Raw genomic sequence first — 21,951 nt, 5'->3', positions numbered from 1 at the left:
GCTGGTCGAGCGGCCGACTGCTGAGGGGCCGGAGGCGGCTGACCAGCAGGCGGAAGTGGCACTATCCCCTCGCCTTTGGAGATTCGCGTGAGCCAGTGGCATTTCCGAGTCGTGTGGTTTGAAGGCTTTGCGCTGCTGTGGAACTTGCAGGGGGCATCAAGTGCTTGCTCGTAGGAGAAAGCCGGCTGCCAAGCCGGCCTGCTGCCTTTCTGCTTCTTGGGCGTGGGCCGCCCTTCGGGTTGTTCGTCTTCGACTGTGGCCACCTGCCGACTGGCGGAAGGCGGCATGGGAGCCTTGCACTTGTGGTCGTTCTGGTACGGGCGTCGGCTGGAGTCTCCTGCCGGCGTCTTGGGAGTCGGAGCGAGCACCTTCCCGGAGGCGTCTACTCGGAGCTCGGTCTTCATTGAGGAATCGGCCGTGGTGTATTTATCAGCTATGACCAGCAGCTCGTCGAGGGTAGTCGGCTCGTCGTAGCACTACTAGGGAAAAGGCTAGCAGCAGCGCGGGTTTTAGGCCTATCAGCAGCGCGGGTACCCGCGCTACCAATAAGGCGCTACAGCTAACGTATAGTAGTAGCACTGGTCCACCCATGCTACTGCTACACAAGTGTTGCAGCAACGCGCTTAAAGGAACCTCACTGCTGCTAATAGCTATAGCGCGCTTCCCCTGTGCGCGCTACTGCTACAACCGCGCTGCTGCTAACTTTTCTGCACTCGCTACTGCTAATTTTAGTAGTTTTTTGTTTTTCGGCATATTTGTTTCGTATTTGAACAGGCTTTATAGAAGAATCTTTAGCACATACAAATGTCATCATGATACACATACAAATGCCTGCGAGACCACAAATGTAATCATAGCATATACATACAAATAGTCTCGTCATAATCATCATCCATCACAAAGTGGTATCTTGTCATCATCTCGAAAATAGCGATACATGCAAGTCTTGAATACTTGCAACTACAACGTCATCCATCTAAACAAAGGTATACGCGAGAAGAGCTATCACTATGAGTGAGAGCGGAACGATGCAGTACATGAGATGGCGGTTACGAGTCCTCTCTCGCGCTAGCGTGAACCTCAAGTAACTAGCTTCTCCTTCTTGTCTGCTTTTGAAGCCTTTATGGCTGGCGTCCGAGAAACCATTCACTTGCTCCTGACACTCATGCCACTCATTTTACACCCCCGGAACCTTCCCTTTGTACACGACATAGCAGTTCCATCTCGCCATCAAGAAACTAGGTACCTGTTAGAGATGCATGTTCATGAAGAGGATGTACAATCATATATATGCAACAAAATATACTAGAGAACACCGAAAAAGAAAAGGTTAGCAACTAGATGCAACATACAGTATGCAAATTAATTAACTAGAGGTACACAGGTCATCGTACGCAAACTAACAAAGTAGCGTTACGCAAGTTCGGCAGGGATCGTGGACATCACAAAGTTGCATCACTACAAATAGTATACAAGTTCAACCGACACATATCATCATCATCGGCATCATAAATCACTAGAAGTTCCATCCTTCCATATCATCAAGGATGGACCCTAGCTTCTTGAACGGCGCGAGGTCTAGACGTTGCATGCCTATGCGAGTTCGGACGTCAGCTCGCGATATAGGGCCGTGGTGGAACATCCCCTTCTCATTGACGACTTCTTTCATGATGATCGTCGCAATGTCGCTTTGGATGCGAAATAAGTCATCTCTAAGTTTATAATCTGCTTCTCCATGAGATTCTAGCCACTTGTGGATATGATCATCATTTCTGCTTCTCATGCGAAGCTTTTGGTGATCCGTGTTGAACTGTTTCATGAGATGGAGGATGTGCAATCCATCCTTCTTGCTTAGTTTTGGGACTTGGATGCAGGAGAAGTTAGTTTTATGCGCGAAACCCATCTTCTTGTTCCTTTGTTTCCTGATCTGCGTGTGGCCAGCTCTAAAGCTGAAGCCTTGGAGAGCATCATCTAGAATATTCATTATGTGGGTGTAGTCTTTTTTCTGGTAGTCTCTGGAAGGGTCAAAATACACGACGTGGGAGACTTGCGGATAAAGAACGATAAGGACGGCGCGCCCGTTGCTGCGGGGAAGACACCTCAAATTATTCCCCATAGAAAGAGAAGGAATGATTGAAATGTATGAAAGGGTTGTTCGAAACTGACTTACTTTGGATGATAAGGCACGAGGACAATTTCCCGGTCCTTATTCTGTACCATGAAGTTTTGGAGGTAGTCCCTAGCAGTTTCACGCTCAAAGTCGCCGAGACTCAAGAAAGACTCATGCATGTAGTACGGATCCGCCACACAGATTTGCGAGACTTCTTCACTGTTCATGACAGAGCTCATATGTAGCTCAAAAAGGCGGACGATTGTAAAATCGAGCTGCCTTGTCAGAAACATCTCAAAGATATGGTCAAACCGCAGGAAGAACACCTCCGCGAGCCGTGTCTCGACGTAGCACTTCCCCTTAGGCACATGAGCCACGTATGTCGGATATCCTGGATCCTTTGAGGCTAGTAGGCTTTTCTCAGTCGACAGCACATGGTCGTGCAGTCTCCTGAGATCCCCTAATAGTGCCTCCAGTGGTTTCGGCGGTAGCATCGGCTCGCCCGTGAGATGGAACATGGCCGCACCTTTCACGTGTACACGCTCTTCAGAATGCATCATTTGGCTGCTATGTGCTCTGGCTTGTTTGGAGGCAGCTATCTTCCCCGATCTCTTTCTCTCCTTTTTCTTGGGCACACCTTCTAGACCCTTCCTTAACCCCTGCCCCAGTGTTCCCGGGCTAAGTACTGTACGACCCTCGCGCTGGGATAGTTGAGCCTGTGTTGAGGCGGCATCTTCAGGCGTGTCCTGTGAGGATTTCATGAAGAGAGACTTTTTGCAATCCCTGATACGACCTTCCTGCCCGGGCATATCATCCATATCCTCATTAGCAAGCTGATAGCCCGATTCGTCATATGGTTGACTCATCAATTCTATGTCACAGTCATACGCGTTTGTATTGAGGAAATCCATAGGGTCGACCTCCGTCTCATCATCCATTCTCTGTTCTACAGGACAAATTACATCAGCCAGCACTATTGCACCCCCTTCATCATGTTGTCCGCCGCTCTCACCCGGCACTACAGGAGCTGGTAATTGCGTAGGCGGGGTGGTGGTCTCCGCACATGCTTGTTGATGTGTGGTTATTGGTGTGCTCTCGGCCGGCTCCAGACGAATAAGATTCTTCGGCCATAGCAGCACCCAACCCTTGCAGCTTCCAATCCGCGGCGGGATCTCGTCGTCCGCTCCCACATGCTATACTGGAGGAGGCAAATCCTCGTGCCCCGATTTCACACTAGACAAGCTAACCCTAAAGTGCCCAGCAGGGATCGGCTGGTTGTGGAACGTGGGTTGCAAGGGGTCCATTATCATCCCCTTTCCCACGTCCACCTTCTGGCCTTTGATCAAGTAGAGTATGGTGCACGGGGTTTCTTTCGCCTGCAAACACATATGTCTGTGGCGTAAAACATCCGAAAGGCAACAAAAATGGAATATTATATATATATATGTTGGTGCGACATGTAATTACCGTGACGGCATCGAGCTCAACCAAAGACGAAGGCCCACCAAGCGCGCCAGAGACTGAGGACGGGCTGCTATGAGCGGGAGCGGCTGCGAGAGGAGGCCCAGTTGCGTGAGCAAGTGATGGTGCGATGGTGTTGTTGTTCATGGAGTTGCTCCCGACGAAACTGGGCAACGGGAAATCATGTACCGTCTTGTCTGGATTTTCCTTCGTCCAGTCGATGATAACTGGAACGAAGTTAGTAGCAAAATCATTTCTGTAGGCAGTTACAGCTGCATTGACTGCCTGTTGTAGCAACTCATATTTGTCCTCGGCTGCTTTTTTCGTGTCCTCAGCTGCTTTTTTCTCGACCGCAAGCTTCACCTTTGCGTCAATGTCCGCCTGACTAAACTTCTTTTTATGCTTCTTGGCCTCCGGGCCCTCGTTGTAAAACACCTTCCACGTGGCGCCATCTCCAGCGCCGTGCACACGACCATATTGCGGCCACTGGCCCAAAGGGAGTCCCTTAAGTTCGTTCAAGGCCCGGTTGAGAGGGGTGTCCCACTTGGGCCTCATCGGAGAAGTAGGGTTTTCGGCTGCAAGCTGGTGTTGCTTCTCCAGTAGTCTAATCAATTTCCTCGTGATCTTGTCTGTGTAAAAAACTTTTTTCTCCTTGTCCCACTTGTAGCGGGCCCTGATGAATTCATGCTCCAAGGGGTTGGTGAACTTCGCGAAGGGGTCTGGGAGACCCGCGGCTTCACGTTCTGCGTCCTCCTTATCCCATATGGGCCTTTTACCGAGGTAGCCACGGCTTCCGAGGTGATGCTTCCCCGTGTTCCTTTGTCGAAGGCTCTTGAATTCCGCAGCCTTAGCCTTGGCATCCTCGATAGCACAAGTGTCCTTGAACTTTTCGAAATCCTCTTCCGTAAGTGTCGGATTTTCCTCCAGAATCTTGGACAGGGGTTCCTCAGCCTCAATAGCTCGTTTCACCCTCGATTTCCAGGAGGCCAAATCATTGCTGAACATGCCCATGGCGTGATTGTTAATCTTTTTCATCTTTTGATCATCCCACGGTTGTTCTATGTTATCATCCCGATCGGGGAACTTGAATCTCTTGTGCAACTTTGTTAGGAGCAACTGCGTCAAATGTTCTTTACTCCTTAAGTCATCGTCATTGATGCTCGCGCATTCCCGTAGGATGCATCCTACTTGGTTCCCATAGCACTTGCGAGGTTCTTCTGGCTCTAACGGCTCAAACTTGCCAGGTGCCATCTTTGTGATCACAAGTCGTCCAATCCCTAGTTTGTTAGGTTTTCGTATCCTCTGCTTCTTATGCCTCTTTTCGGTACCGGCATCGGCGTCGGTATCTTCCCCGGTGGTACCTTCCCCACCGGTCTCGGCGCCGCCATCGGTGCCGGCGCCGTCGGTGTCGGTGTCGGCGTCAGTACCATCATCGAGGCGGACCTGCAAACCTTGCTTAGCAGTCAAAAAGTCGAGGTAGTCTTGTTCACCCTGATAATCCATCTCATCTGCATCTTGGTCAGAAGGCCCAGTTTCTTCGTTGTTCGACATGTTTCCTATGATTAAGTGTCCTCATTTATTTCTAAAAGTATGAATAAATGAGAAATGAGATAAAAAAGAAATCTATGTGCCAGCACTCGATATGCCAACTATGTAGCACAAATCATGCCTTTATTCACGGGAAATTTCGGCATGACCTTTGCTAAAAAATGGACATATCGAGCGCCTGAAATTCACCGGAACGGAAATGAATCAAAATTCCGGCGTAACATAGGCAACTCGGATCATTTACCAAAACATGACATGTCCAAAACATGACATATCCACATATCACATGTCCAGTTCAAATTTGCATATAAATTCAGCAAATTTTGAAACCTATCTAAATTCATAACTAAATAGATAACCTAATTAACATAACTAAAACCTAAGTAAATTAACCCTAGCTAGCAGAGAGAGAGAGGGGGGGTGGTTTACAAAGGGTGCAGGGCGAGGAGGCAGGCCCGACGACGGCCGAGGTTGGGAGGGGAGGAAGCAGAGGAGGGAGGCGAGGGCCGACGGGTCGGGGGCGAGCGCCGGCACCGGGGGCGAGCGCGCCTGGGTCGGGGGCGGTGGGGTCGGGGGCGAGCGCGCTAGGGTCGGGTGCGGTGGGGTCGGGGGCGGCGGGGTCGGCGGCGAGCGCGCCGAGGTCGGGGGCGGGCGCGGCGGTGCGACGGGGCCGGGGAAGAGAGAGTGGGGATTTGGGGGAAAAGAGACGGGATGAAGCAGGGAGAGGGAGAATTTTGGGTTAACTGGACGTAGCAGTAGCGCATTTACACGAAACACGCTACTACTACCTCGACTAGCTGTAGCGGTTTTCTGCAAAAACCGCTACTGCTACCTTGACTAGCTGTAGCGATTTTCTGCAGAAACCGCTACTGCTACCTTGACTAGCTGTAGCTCTTTTTCACTAAAGCGCTACTGCTATAACCAGTTTCCCTTTTTTCTTTTCCTCAGCATAATAGGAACATATATATTACATCATTGGACCCTTGCATAATAATGGCTAAGTGTGTATACAAAATAGTAACATATATATATTACATCATTGGACCCATGCATAATAATGGCTAATTAAGTGTGTATACAAAATAGGAACATATATATATATATATATATATTACATCATTTGACCGATTCCTCAGCGCTGACGTTTTCGTTTTTGAGTCAGCTTCTTTCCCTTCTTGTTCGTCGAAGAATAATTGAGCCCCTCATTGTGACTTTGCCTTTTCCATGGAGTATGATTTTTCTTTGGTAATGTAGTATTGATTCTTCTTTTGACGTATACTTCATCATCATCGTCATCTTCCCTCATTGGTTTGCCGTACTGATCATAGTCTTCCTCATTGGCGACTCCATCCATTGCAATGATGTTTCTTTTGCCTTTCCTCACGACAACACGACTGGGATTGCATGGGTCGGTTATGAAGAAGCATTGTGTCACGTGCTTAGCATGTACCCATGGCTCGTTTTTTGCGATAGCGTTCACTGTAGCGCTCTTGGCGTCGGGTATAGTCATGGTAGTGAAAATCCGGCTTTCTCTTTCGACATTCTTAGCCCATCTGACACGGAACATCGTCGTGTTGTGCAGTCCAGAGTAGTCAAGCTCCCAGATCTCCTCGGCCCGTCCATAAAATCGTTCAGTTGCGCCGTTGTTGCTGCCGGTCATGCATTCCATCGTCACCCCTGAGTTCTGATATTCATCACTGTCCATATCTTTGGCCTCCGTGTAGAACGTGTATCCGTTGATATCATATGCCTGATAGGTTACGAGGTTGGGCGAGGGGCCATGTGCTAAGGCGTATATGAGCAATCCGTCCTTAGAGCCCTCCTCCGGGGGATTAGCAATAATATGCTCTTTGAACCAATGCAGAAAAGAGGAGTTGTGCTCTCTAGTAACTTCGGCGTCCATCCTGCATACCCCCCGGTCACGATACTTCTTTGCGATAATTTCTTTGTGCAGTGCCACGAAAGGATCTACCTCGTCTAGGTGTTGTAGCACTACCAAGTTTGCTCTATCAAAGTCGCTGCGTCGATCTGAGTATGCCACGTGCAGTTCCCTGTGACCGTTGCAGTGACCTTGTCCTTCGAGCCTCCCATCGTGCTTGTTAACAGGCAAACCAACACTAACACCAGGCAGCTGGTCTGCGCCATATAGAAAATTCTCACAGAAAGAGATGCACTCTTGTGTCAAATAGCCCTAGACGATGCTTCCATCCGGACGGGACATGTTACGAACGAATCCCTTGATGATCCCATTCATCCTCTCAAACAGCATCATGTTGTGCAGGAATGACGGCCCCAGGTCTATTATGTCATCCACAATATGGACACACAGATGCACCATCACGTCAAAGAACGTGGGCGGGAAGTACATCTCAAGCTCATTCAGTATCACAACGATCTCTTCCTGTAGCCTTCGGAGCTGCTTCACACTGATCGACTTTCGAGAGATGACGTCGAAAAAGTTGCAGAGACCAATAAGCGTTTCACGGACGTGCTTGTACATTATCCCTCGAAGGGCAACAGGTAATATCTGTGTCATCATCACATGACAGTCATGAGACTTCATCCCGCTGAACCTTTTCTTGTCCGTGTCTAGATATCTACTTATCTTGCCACAGTAACCGGGACTAACTTTGACTCCGGTAAGGCACTTAAGAATTGATTGATCTCAGCCTGACTTAAGGTGAAGCAAGAAGGGGGGCAATAATCCTCATTCTTTATTTTCTTGCCCTTCTTCTCCCATGCCTCTGTCTCCGTCTCTGTCTCGTCTGACATTTTACGTGGCGGCATGTGCAGATCTTCCCTGATTTCCAAATCTTGCAAGTCTTTTCTTGCCTTCGCCCATCCTTGTTCTTATCCGGCATGTTCATCAGTGTTGCGAGCAAGCTCTCAAGGACATTCTTACAGATATGCATTTGATCAAGTCAATGAGGTGTATCGAGTTTGTGCCAGTACTCCAAGTCCCAGAACACAGACCTCGTCTTCCATACCTTCAGCAGCGGCTCCGGCGCCTTTCTCATCGTCTTTCCCGGCGCGGGGCACTCCTTCCAGTTTTTCAACAGCTCATCGATTTCGGCACCGCTCCGCTTACGTGGAGGTCCTCGATGCTCAGCGTGACCATTGAATAGATCTCCACGGTTTCTCCACGGGTCGTCCTGTTCGAGCCATCTTCGATGCCCCATGTACACGATTTTCCCAGACCCGCCATCTTTCCTTGACGTTAGCTGCTGAGACGTCGTATCATCCATGCACCGCGTGCATCCGCAATATCCATGGCACACCTGGCCTGCCACATATCCGTAACCAAGATAGTCGTGCACTGTCGTGATCAGCGCGGCTCTCATGTTGAAATACTCACCTTTGCTGGCGTCCCATGTCTTGGCCGGTGTTTTCCATAACGTGTCTAACTCCTCCTGAAGTAGCCCCAGATACAAATTAATATTATTTCCTGGTTGTTTCGGCCCTTGAATAAGCATGCTCATGTGAATGTACTTCGATTTCATGCACAACCAGGGGGGAGGTTGTACATCCATACAAACACGGGCCATGTGCTATGGTTGGTGCTCTGGTTGCCAAACAGATTCATGCCATCGGTACACGCGCCGAGCACGATGTTCCTTGCATCACATTCAAAATACCAATAGAAGCTGTTCAACGCTCTCCACTGGCTTCCATCCTTGACGTGTCTCAACTTCGGATCATCTCCATCGTTGGGCTTCTTCCTCTCCGCGTGCCAGCGCATTAGCTTTGCTTCCTTGGGATCTACAAAATACCTCTGGAGACAGGGAGTGATCGGTAAGACCATACCACTTTCTGGGGACATTTCTTCCCGGCATTCTTGTATCGAGAAGCATTGCACACCGGACAACTTGTTTTTTCCACGTGCTCCTTCCGATAAATTATGCAATCGTTGATGCATGCATGGTATCTAACATGTGGCAGATCAAGAGGGCACACGATCTTCTTGGCCTCATCAACACTACTAGGACATAGATTACCCTCGGGAAGAACATCCTTTAGGTACTTGAGATGCTCATCGAGGCTAGTGTCGGTCCATTTGTTTTTAGCCTTCGTCTTCAGCACTTGGAGCGTGAAACTCAAGAGGGTCACCTCAGGATTGCAACCATCATACAATGGAGTGGTCGAGTCTACCACCAGTTGCTCCAGCTTAGCCTCCTCTCTAGAAGCAGCTCTCTCAGTACTCGTCTCCTTGCGAAGCAATGCTTGAACATGAGGGTCCCGCACGATTGAACTTAGTACCGACGAACTCTACTGCGTGGAGTCCATGTCGTTCTCTCCGCCGCCATGTTCGGCCCCTTCTCCGCCGCCATGTCCGGCCTCTTCCCCGCCGCCATTATCGATCATCTCTTCGTCTTGCCCCGTGTCATCATTGCCTGCCCCGTCGGCATCCTCAACATCGTCATCCTCATCTTCAGTTATCCACCAAGTATAGCCATCCATGAAACCAGTCATGAGCAGGTGCGCTTCGACACGACCATCGACATGGGGGTCAAGCCAAACTATTCCTTTGCATTTTCAACACGGACATAAAACCTCTGTCAGGTTATTTTCCTTCATGTCCTACACCGCCGACCGCAACCACCTGTCCACCATCGTTCCACTGACCATCGTGAACTCTGCACGGTAATAATAAACAAATTGATTATAAAAATGCGTGCATTCATCAAAGTTATACAAAAATTCAGCATGACCTTCCTTAAAAGTAGGACATATAGAGAAAATTCCTTATTTGACACTATCTTAAAATCTTCTTCCTTATTTGACACTAGAAAAAAAATTCTTCCCTATTTGACACAAGTTCTAAATTTTATTCCCTATATGACATTTTCGTTCATTTTGAGCCTAAATGACACCTGAAAAGACTATTTTGCCCCTCATGTGGTATGTGTGTGGGGGGCAATAGCGCACACACGCAGCACCAGTGCGAGGGCAGGAGCACACACGTAGCAACACATACACATGCACCAACACACACGCACGCGCACACACACGCAACAACACGCACACGCACGCACACACACACACGCAGCAACACACATGCACGCGCACGCACACACGCAGCAACACACATGCACGCGCACGCACACACGCAGCAACACACACGCACACAACACGCACACACACACACGCAGCAGCAGCACACACGCAGGCAGCACATAGGCACGCAACAGCACACACACACGCGTGCACGTACACACGCAACGGCACACATGCACACACATGCAGCAGCAGCACACATGTGGGCGTGCACCCACACATGCAACAGCACACATGCGTGTACACACATACCGCATGAGGGGCAAAATCGTCTTTTCAGGTGTCATTTAGGCTCAAAATGGACGGAAGTGTCGTATAGGGAATAAAATTTAGGACTAGTGTCGAATAGGGAAGAAAAACTTTTCCAGTGTCAAATAAGGAACCAGATTTTAAGACAGTGTTAAATAAGGAATTTTCTCAGACATATATAGATCTAGAGTTTGCCCGGAATTCACCGAAACGGAAATAAATTGACATTTCGGCAAAACATAGGCAACTCAAATGCACAATTTGGCGTCAACTCATGCCACACACACAATTTCCATAAAAATATCACACACACATGCATAAACATATTTCCATTTTGCAAAAGCATGAAATATTAATCACACCTCTATCTCGAGATCAAGCACATGGTGGAGATGATGATGTAGGGAGGTCAAAAGTGCACAAAGCTCTTCTTGACAAAGAAAGATCTAGTTAGCGGGAAAATAGGTCACTTAACTAAATGCTACATCTACCTAGCTAGCTAATTTGGGAGGAGACAATTTCAACTAGTGGAGGGGGAGGAAAAAGAGAAAGGAGATGAATTAATGGAGGTGGTGTAGTTATATATAGCTAGGAGTAATGAAGAGAGAGAAAGGTAGGTAGAAGAGGGAGAGTAATGGGGGGAGAAGTATTGAGGAAGAAGAAGAGTGAGAGAGGGAGGATGTGGGAGGGTAGGGGAAAGGGAGGAGAGGAGATGGGGAGGGGAGGTGGAAAAGGTGGTGGGTCCTGCGTCTTAGCAGTAGCGCTACTGCTAAACGGGCCAACCCTGTGCACATTTTCAAAATTAGCAGCAGCGAGGTGACAAAAAAGCGCGCTGCTACTATGGCATTAGAAGCAGCGCGCTCCCTGGCACCGCGCTACTGGTAAACTTATGTCGTTGTGTACTGTCGGTGGATTTTTGTAGCAGCGCGGTTTAAGCATCACGCGCTACTGCTAAGTTTGCACCAGTAGCGAGCTTTCCGTAGCCGCGCTGCTACTACTTAGCAGCAGCGCCTGTTTTTTGCCGCGCTGCTGCTAAGATTCTGTGTATAAGGTTTTCCCTAGTAGTGTAGAGGAGTCGGTGCTTGAGGAGGGTGCCTTCTCGGCACCCGGTGGTGAAGTACTCTATAGCTTGAACCTCGTGCACCCCTTCGCAGGAATTGCGGAGCTCGGCCCAACGCGTGAGGTAGTCGCGAGTTGATTCGTTGGGCCCTTGGACACACAAGGAGAGCTGTCGGGGCTTGGGAGCCCGCTTGTAGGTCCTGGTGAAGTTACGGATGAAGGCTTCTGTGAAGTCTAGCTAGCTGTTGATGCTGTAAGGCTTGAGGCTATTGAGCCAGGTGCGCACCGTGCCTTGGAGCATGAGGGGGACATACTTCACGGCAACACGCCTGTTACCATTCGCTATGCGAACCGCTGTGGAGTAGTCGATCAACCAATCTTCCGGCTTCACGGAGCCGTTGTACTTGGGCGTGTCTCTTGGGAGTGAGAACCCTTTGGGGAAGGTCTCGTCGCGGAAGCGGGGGCCGAAGCAAGGCGGGCCGACATCATCTTTTTCTTCCAGAGCCAGGGATCGCGCTAGGCGGTCGATCTGGTGGCGGGCGTCATTCTCGCCGACTCCTTCGCGGTGGCCGAGTCGGCCGCTGAGAGTCGGATGCGTGACAGGCGGCGGAGTAGGATATCTCTCCCCACGAGGCGGAGGAGGAGGCGGGTCGCCCCGCCACTCCACAACTCGAGGGCGGCCTTCTCGTCACGCTCGATGGAGATTCGAGTCCGGCTACGGCTGGCAGCCATTGTTGGGGAACGTAGCATAAATTCAAAATTTTCCTACGTGTCACCAAGATCTATCTATGGAGTCATCTAGCAATGAGGGAGGAGTGGATCTACATACCCTTGTAGATCGCGCGCGGAAGCGTTCAAGAGAACGGGGTTGATGGAGTCGTACTCGTCGTGATCCAAATCACCGATGATCCTAGCGCCGAACGGACGGCACCTCCGCGTTCAACACACGTACGGAGCAGCGACGTCTTCTCCTTCTTGATCCAGCAAGGGGGGAGGAGAGGTTGATGGAGATCCAACAGCACGACGGCGTGGTGGAAGTAGCGGGATTCCAACAGGGCTTCGCTAAGCGCTGCGGGAGGAGGGAGATGTGTCACGGGAGGGAGAGGGAGGCGCCAGGCCTTAGGTATGGTTGCTCCTCCTTTTCCCCACTATATATAGGGCCAAGGGAGAGGGGGAGAAGCAGCCCTTGCCCCTTCCTCCAAGGAAGGGTGCGGCCAAGGGGGGGAGGAGTCCATCCTCCCCAAGGCACCTCGGAGGTGCCTTCCCCCTTTAGGACTCTCCCTTTTTTTCTCTTCTCTTGGCGCATGGGCCTCTTGGGGCTGGTGCCCTTGGCCCATATAGGCCAAGGCGCACCCCCTTCAGCCCATGTGGCCCCCCGGGGCAGGTGGCCCCACCCGGTGGACCCCCGGGACCCTTCCGGTGGTCCCGGTACAATACCGATGACCCCGAAACTTGTCCCGATGGCCGAAATAGCACTTCCTATATATAATTCTTTACCTCCGGACCATTCCGGAACTCCTCGTGATGTCCGGGATCTCATCCGGGACTCGAACAACTTTCGGGTTACCAAATACTAATATCTCTATAACCCTAGCGTCACCGAACCTTAAGTGTGTAGACCCTACGGGTTCGGGAGACATGCAGACATGACCGAGACATTCTCCGGTCAATAACCAACAGCGGGATCTGGATACCCATGTTGGCTCCCACATGTTCCACGATGATCTCATCGGATGAACCACGATGTCAAGGACTTAATCAATCCCGTATACAATTCCCTTTGTCTAGCGGTACGATACTTGCCCGAGATTCGTTCGTCGGTATCCCGATACCTTGTTCAACCTTGTTACCGGCAAGTCTCTTTACTCGTTCCGTAACACATCATCCCGTGATCAACTCCTTGATCACATTGTACACATTATGATGATGTCCTACCGAGTGGGCCCAGAGATACCTCTCCGTTTACACGGAGTGACAAATCCCAGTCTCGATTCGTGCCAACCCAACAGACACTTTCGGAGATACCTGTAGTGTACCTTTATAGCCACCCAGTTACGTTGTGACGTTTGGCACACCCAAAGCATTCCTACGGTATCCGGGAGTTGCACAATCTCATGGTCTAAGGAAATGATACTTGACATTAGAAAAGCTTTAGCATACGAACTACACGATCTGGTGCTATGCTTAGGATTGGGTCTTGTCCATCACATCATTCTCCTAATGATGTGATCCAGTTATCAACGACATCCAATGTCCATGGTCAGGAAACCGTAACCATCTATTGATCAACGAGCTAGTCAACTAGAGGCTTACTAGGGACATGGTGTTGTCTATGTATCCACACATGTATCTGAGTTTCCTATCAATACAATTATAGCATGGATAATAAACGATTATCATGAACAAGGAAATATAATAATAACTAATTTATTATTGCCTCTAGGGCATATTTCCAACAGTCTCCCACTTGCACTAGAGTCAATAATCTAGTTCACATCGCCATGTAATTAACACTCACAGGTCACATCGCCATGTGACTAACACCCAAGAGTTTACTAGAGTCAGTAGTCTAGTTCACATCACTATGTGATTAACACTCAATGAGTTCTAGGTTTGATCATGTTGCTTGTGAGAGAGGTTTTAGTCAACGGGTCTGAACCTTTCAGATCCGTGTGTGCTTTACAAATCTCTATGTCATCTCCTAGATGTAGCTACCATGTTCTATTTGGAGCTTATTCCAAATAACTGTTCTACTATACGAATCCAGTTTACTACTCAGAATAATCTGGATTAGTGTCAAAGTTTGCATCGGCGTAACCCTTTACAACAAACTCTTTTACCACCTCCATAATCGAGAAAATTCCTTAGTCCACTAGTTACTAAGGATAACTTTGACCGCTGTCCTGTGATCCATTCTTGGATCACTCTGGTACCCCTTGACTGACTCATGGCAAGGCACACTTCAGGTGCGGTACACAGCATAGCATACTGTAGAGCCTATGTCTTAAGCATAGGGGACGACCTTCGTCTTTTCTCTCTATTCTGCCGCGGTCGAGCTTTAAGTCTTAACTTCATACCTTACAACTCAGGCAAGAACTCCTTCTTTGACTGATCCATCTTGAACACCTTCAAGATCATGTCAAGGCATGTGCTCATTTAAAAGTACTATTAAGCGTTTTGATCTATCCTTATAGATCTTGATGCTCAATGCTCAAGTAGCTTAATCCAGGCTTTCCATTGAAAAACACTTTCCAAATAACCCTATATGCTTTCCAGAAATTCTATGTCATTTCTGATTAACAATACGTCAACAACATATACTAATCAGAAATTCTATAGTGCTCCCACTCACTTCTTTGGAAATACAAGTTTCTCATAAACTTCGTATACACCCAAAATCTTTGATCATCTCATCAAAGCGCACATTCCAACTCCGAGATGCTTACTCCAGTCCTCAGAAGGATAGCTGGAGCTTTGCATACTTATTAGCATCTTTCAGGATTGACAAAACCTTCCGGTTGTATCACATACAACCTTTCCTCAAGAAAAACATCGAGGAAACAATGTTTTGACATCCTTTCTGCAAGATTTCATAAATAATGCAGTAATCGCTAATATAATTCCAACAGACTCTTAGCATCGCTACGAGTGAGAAAAGTCTCATCATAGTCAACTCCTTGAACTTGTCGGAAAGAACTTAACGACAAGTCGAGCTTTATTAATGGTGACATATACCATCATTGTCCGTCTTCCTTTTAAAATACATCTGTACCCAACAGCCTTACGACCATCAAGTAGTTCTTCCAAAGTCTACACTTTGTTTTCATATATGGATCCTCTCTCGGATTTTATGGCCTCGAGCCATTTATCGGAATCCGGGCCCACCATCGCTTCTCCATAGCTTGTAGGTTCATTGTTGTCTAGCAACATGACTTCCAAGACAGGGTTACGTACCACTCTGAAGTAGTACGCATCCTTGTCATCCTACGAGGTTTGGGAGTGACTTGATCCGAAGTCTCATGATCAATATCATAAGCTTCCACTTCAATTGGTGTAGGTGCCACAGGAACAACTTCCTGTGCCCTTCCACACACTAGTTGAAGAGACGGTTCAAAAACCTCATCAAGTCTCCACCATCCTCCCACTCAATTCTTTCGAGAGAAACTTTTCCTCGAGAAAGGACCCGATTCTAGAAACAATCCCTTATTGCTTTAGGATCTGAGACAGGAGGTATACCCAACTGTTTTGGGTGTCCTATGAAGATGCATTTATCCACTTTGGGTTCGAGCTTATCAGCCTGAAACTTTTTCACATAAGCGTCGCACCCCCAAACTTTTCAAGAAATGACAGCTTAGGTTTCTCTAAACCATAGTTCATACGGTGTCATCTCATCGGAATTACGTGGTGCCCTATTTGAAGTGAATGTGGTTGTCTCTAATGCCTAACCCATAAACTATTGTGGTAATTTGATAAGAGACATCATGGTATGCATCATATCCAATAGGGTGCAGTTATGATGTTCGGACACACCATCACACTATGCTGTTCCAGGCTGTATTAGTTGTGAAACAATTTCCACAATGTCTTAATTCTGTACCAAACTCGTAATTCAGATATTCATCTCTATGATCATATCATAGATATTTTATCCTCTTGTCACGACGATCTTTCAACTTCACCCTGAAATTACTTGAACCTTTCAATAATTCAGACTCGTGATTCATCAAGTAAATATACTCAACATCTACTCAAATCATCTGTGAAGTAAGAACATAACGATATCCACTACATGCCTCAGCACTCATTGGACTGCACACATCAAAAATGTATTACTTCCAACAAGTTGCTTTCTTGTTCCATTTTACTGAAAACGAGGCTTTCAGTCATCTTGCCCATGTGGTATGATTTGCATGTCTCAAGTGATTCAAAATCAAGCGAGTACAAAACGGTCCATTTGCATACATACCAATAGACATGGTTCGCATGTCTCAAACTTTTCAAAAACGAGTGAGCCCAAAGATCCATCAACATGGATCTTCTTCATGCGTTTTATCCCGATATGACTTACGTGGCAGTGCCACAAGTAGGTGGTACTATCTTTTGGCATGAACATGTGTATCACTACGATCGAGATTCAATAAACCATTCATTTTAGGCGTAAGACCATTGAAGGTATTATGCAAATAAACAGAGTAACCATTATTCTCCTTAAATGAATAACCGTATTGCGATAGACATGATCCAATCATGTCTATGCTCAACGCAAACACTAATCTCGATGGTAGAGGGAGCGTGCGATGCTTGCTCATATCAACATTGGAAACACTTCCAACACATATCGTCAGCTCACCTTTAGCTAGTCTCCGTTTATTCCGTAGCTTTTATTTCGAGTTACTAACACTTAGAAACCGAACCAGTATCTAATACCCTGGTGCTACTAGGAGTACTAGTAAAGTACACATTAACATAATGTATATCCAATATACTTCTATCGACCTTGCCAGCCTTCTCATCTACCAAGTATCTAGGGTAATTCTGCTCCAGTGGCTGTTCCCCTTATTACAGAAGCACTTAGTCTCGGGTTTGGGTTCAACCTTGGGTTTCTTCACTAGAGCAGCAGCTGAATTGCCATTTCATGAAGTATCCCTTTGTTCCCTTTCCCTTCTTGAAACTAGTGGTTTCACAAACCATCAACAATTGATGCTCTCTTTTGATTTCTACTTTTGTGGTGTCAAACATCACGAATATCTCAAGGATCATCATATATGTCCCTGATATATTATAGTTCATCACGAAGCTCAAGCAGCTTGGTGGTAATAACTTTGGAGAAACATCACTATCTCATCTAGAAGATCAACTCCCACTTGATTCAAATGATTGTTGTACTCAGACAATCTGAGCACAAGCTCAACAATTCAGCTTTTCTCCTTAGTTTGTAGGCTAAGAAAATCGTCGGAGGTCTTATACCTCTTGACGTGGGCACGAGCTTGAAATCCAAATTTCAGCCCTCAAAACATCTCATATGTTTTGCGACGTTTCCAAAACGTCTTTGGTGCCTCAACTCTAAACCGTTTAGCTGAACTATCACGTAGTTATCAAAATGTGTATGTCAGATGTTCGTAACATCCACAGACAACGTTCGAGGTTCAGCACACTGAGTGGTGCATTAAGGACATAAGCCTTCTATGAAGCAATGAGGACAATCCTCAGTTTATGGACCTAGTCCGCATAATTGCTACTATCAACTTTCAACTAATTTTTCTCTAGGAACATAACTAAACAGTAGAACTAAAGCGCGAGCTACGACATAATTTGCAAAATCCTTTTAACTATGTTCAAGATAATTAAGTTCATCTTATGAACTCCCACTCAGATAGACATCCCTCTAGTCATCTAAGTGATTACATGATCCGAGTCAACTAGGCCGTGTCCGATCATCACGTGAGATGGACTAGTCATCATCGGTGAACATCTTCATGTTGATCGTATCTACCATACGACTCATGCTCGACCTTTCGGTCTTCTGTGTTCCGAGGCCATGTCTGTACATGCTAGGCTCGTCAAGTTAACCCTAAGTGTTTTGCATGTGTAAAACTGTCTTACACCCGTTGTTTGTGAACGTAAGGATCCATCACACCCGATCATCACGGCGTGCTTAGAAACGACGAACTGTAGCAACGGTGCACAGTTAGGGGAGAACACTTCTTGAAATTTTAATGAGGGATCATCTTATTTACTACCGTCGTTCTAAGCAAATAAGATGTATAAACATGATAAACATCACATGCAATCAAATAGTGACATGATATGGCCAATATCATATTGTTCCTTTTGATCTCCATCTTCGGGGCTCCATGATCATCATCGTCACCGGCATGACACCATGATCTCCATCATCATGATCTCCATCATCGTGTCTTCTTGAAGTTGTCACGTCATCTATTACTTCTACTACTACAGCTAATGGTTAGCAATAAAGTAAAGTAATTACATGACGTTTATGTTGACACGCAGGTCATAAATAAATAAAGACAACTCCTATGGCTCCTGCCGGTTGTCATACTCATCGACATGCAAGTCGTGATTCCTATTACAAGAACATGATCAATCTCACACATCACATATATCATTCATCACATCCTTTGGCCATATCACATCACATAGCATACCCTGCAAAAACAAGTTAGACGTCCTCTAATTGTTGTTTGCATGTTTTACGTGGCTGCTATGGGTTTCTAGCAAGAACGTTTCTTACCTACGCAAAAACCACAACGTGATATGCCAATTGCTATTTACCCTTCATAAGGACCCTGTTCATCGAATCCGATCCGACTAAAGTGGGAGAGACAGACACCCGCCAACCACCTTATGCAACTAGTGCATGTTTGTCGGTGGAACCGGTCTCACGTAAGAGTACGTGTAAGGTTGGTCTGGGCCGCTTCATCCCACGATGCCGCCGAATCAAGATAAGACTAGTAACGGCAAGCATATTGAACAAAATCGACGCCCACAACTACTTTGTGTTCTACTCGTGCATAGAATCTACCCAATAGACCTAGCTCATGATGCCACTGTTGGGGAACGTAGCATAAATTCAAAATTTTCCTACATGTCACAAAGATCTATCTATGGAGTCATCTAGCAACGAGGGAGGAGTGGATCTACATACCCTTGTAGATCGCGCGCGGAAGCGTTCAAGAGAACGGGGTTGATGGAGTCGTACTCGTCGTGATCCAAATCACCGATGATCCTAGCGCCGAACGGACGGCACCTCCGCGTTCAACACACGTACGGAGCAGCGACGTCTCCTCCTTCTTGATCCAGCAAGGGGGGAGGAGAGGTTGATGGAGATCCAACAGCACGACGGCGTGGTGGAAGTAGCGGGATTCCAACAGGGCTTCGCTAAGCGCTGCGGGAGGAGGGAGATGTGTCACGGGAGGGAGAGGGAGGCGCCAGGCCTTAGGTATGGTTGCTCCTCCTTTTCCCCACTATATATAGGGCCAAGGGAGAGGGGGGAGGCGCAGCCCTTGCCCCTTCCTCCAAGGAAGGGTGCGGCCAAGGGGGGGAGGAGTCCATCCTCCCCAAGGCACCTCGGAGGTGCCTTCTCCCTTTAGGACTCTCCCTTTTTTCTCTTCTCTTGGCGCATGGGCCTCTTGGGGCTGGTGCCCTTGGCCCATATAGGCCAAGGCGCACCCCCTTCAGCCCATGTGGCCCCCCGGGGCAGGTGGCCCCACCCAGCGGACCCCCGGGACCCTTCCGGTGGTCCCGGTACAATACCGATGACCCCGAAACTTGTCCCGATGGCCGAAATAGCACTTACTATATATAATTCTTTACCTCCAGACCATTCCGGAACTCCTCGTGATGTCCGGGATCTCATCCGGGACTCCGAAAAACTTTCAGGTTACCGCATACTAATATCTCTATAACCCTAGCGTCACCGAACCTTAAGTGTGTAGACCCTACGGGTTCGGGAGACATGCAGACATGACCGAGACGTTCTCCGGTCAATAACCAACAGCGGGATCTGGATACCCATGTTGGCTCCCACATGTTCCACGATGATCTCATCGGATGAACCACGATGTCAAGGACTTAATCAATCCCGTATACAATTCCCTTTGTCTAGCGGTACGATACTTGCCCGAGATTCGTTCGTCGGTATCCCGATACCTTGTTCAACCTTGTTACCGGCAAGTCTCTTTACTCGTTCCGTAACACATCATCCCGTGATCAACTCCTTGATCACATTGTACACATTATGATGATGTCCTACCGAGTGGGCCCAGAGATACCTCTCCGTTTACACGGAGTGACAAATCCCAGTCTCGATTCGTGCCAACCCAACAGACACTTTCGGAGATACCTGTAGTGTACCTTTATAGCCACCCAGTTACGTTGTGACGTTTGGCACACCCAAAGCATTCCTACGGTATCCGGGAGTTGCACAATCTCATGGTCTAAGGAAATGATACTTGACATTAGAAAAGCTTTAGCATACGAACTACACGATCTAGTGCTATGCTTAGGATTGGGTCTTGTCCATCACATCATTCTCCTAATGATGTGATCCCGTTATCAACGACATCCAATGTCCATGGTCAGGAAACCGTAACCATCTATTGATCAACGAGCTAGTCAACTAGAGGCTTACTAGGGACATGGTGTTGTCTATGTATCCACACATGTATCTGAGTTTCCTATCAATACAATTATAGCATGGATAATAAACGATTATCATGAACAAGGAAATATAATAATAACTAATTTATTATTGCCTCTAGGGCATATTTCCATCAGCCATCTCCTTTTCTTTCCTTGCGCGGGTGTTGCCCGCAGTCGGCGTTCGGGACGTCGCACCGTGCTCTCGGCATGGGGGAGGACTTTCGGCGCGGACACCGGCTTCATGCCGCTCTATGGCCGCGTCGATAAGCTGCTGGATGCGTCTGGTCATGTAGGGGAGCTCGTCAGGCCCCAGTCCATTCAGTTCGTCTGCGGCCGCCTGGGCGGCGCGTAGGTTCTCGAGAGGCGTGGCATAGACTGGGCGGTCTGCTCCCAGCATGTCGGCGATAGCCACGCCGCGTTTCTTGATGATGCCGACGCGGCTCGGCCCGTCGGGAAGCGGTGTGCCGAAAGCGGCGCGGTCGACTTCACACTGGTGAGCCTCGGCGAGGCGTCTCATGGAGGGTAGCTTCTGGCCCTCCGCAACGAGGGCGAGGTGGCGCGCCTCCAGTGTCTTGGCGTCGGCGTCGGCCGGGATGGGGGCGGACAAGTCGTGCAGCGCCGTCTGCAGGGCGTCGTGGGCGTTTTCGCCAGAGGCGGCGCCATGGCTGATGACCAGTACCTCGATGATGGCGCTGCCGTTGCTGTCGGCTCGAGGAAGAGGGTCGTTGATGATTACTACGTTGGTGGGGAAGGCGTCAAGCGACGCCGTGTCAGAGTCGACAAGCATCGGGTCGGTGGAGCCTACCGACTCCAAGTCCGCGGCAAGCTCGCGGGAGACGTGGAGTTGGTCGAGGAGGCTGACGAGGTGGCTCTCGGGGTAGCCCGTGCCCGCGTCGACGCGGGCTCGGCGGAGATGCGAGCCTCGCCAAGAAGATCGGCGAGGCAGCTCGCCGCGCAGGCATCGGCGACGCCTTGCAGCGCGTCGGGGCAAGCGCCATTGGGCGAGCCGGGCTGGCTACGCTCGCTGGGAAGGAAGAGGGTTCCCGTCCAGAACAGGTCTCCGGACGACGGTGCACCTGGCCCCACGGTGGGCGCCAAATGCCGGGTGGTTGGTGCGACATATGCCAACGGGTGGCTTATCATTGTGGGAGCCAATAAAACATCGCCGGTGCCTGGAAACGAGATAAGGCGAAGGCATGCACGCCGGTGGATCTTACCCAGCTTCAGGGCTCTCCGTGGAGATAACACCCTACTGCTGCTCTACGGGGTCTCCGCATGGTCACTAGATCGACAAGTAGCTACAA

This window comes from Triticum urartu, chromosome 3A, assembly GCF_056163025.1.
Source record: "Triticum urartu cultivar PI428250 chromosome 3A, HENAU_Tu73, whole genome shotgun sequence".
Lineage (NCBI taxonomy): Eukaryota > Viridiplantae > Streptophyta > Magnoliopsida > Poales > Poaceae > Triticum > Triticum urartu.
The sequence above is the reverse complement of the archived record's forward strand: the minus strand, read 5'-3'. Positions refer to the sequence as shown.